The sequence below is a fragment of the Tupaia chinensis genome, unplaced genomic scaffold, assembly GCF_000334495.1.
Source record: "Tupaia chinensis unplaced genomic scaffold, TupChi_1.0 Scaffold000049_1, whole genome shotgun sequence".
Lineage (NCBI taxonomy): Eukaryota > Metazoa > Chordata > Mammalia > Scandentia > Tupaiidae > Tupaia > Tupaia belangeri.
In genome coordinates this window covers 1,472,848-1,473,216 of record NW_006159507.1, presented here as the reverse complement: position 1 = coordinate 1,473,216, position 369 = coordinate 1,472,848, and positions in this window count along the sequence as shown.

Genomic DNA, 369 nt, shown 5'->3' with positions numbered 1-369 from the left:
AGAGAGGCCACAGCCGGCCAGCCCGGGCAGCAGCAGCGCCTTCTCTGCCGGCCTGGCCTGGCGCCTCCCCAGGGGGCCCCCACTGCCCCCCTTAACCCCTTCCCGGCCTCCCTTTCCCAGACAGCCATCCCCTGGGCCTGGCCTTGCCCACAAGATTCCCAGATTTCACAACTGGGGCTGGCGCTGAATCATGTACAGTAAGTCCGGGGAGAGAAACTCCCGCTGCCCGGTGGCCCAGCAGCTCGGGACAGGATGGCCGCCAGGCCTGCTCCCTCCTGCCGCCCCGGCAGCCAGGCATCCTCTGGGCAGCCGACCAGCTATGCCGCGAAGGGCAGGGCAGACACCCTCTCTGGTCTGTGCCAGGAATCC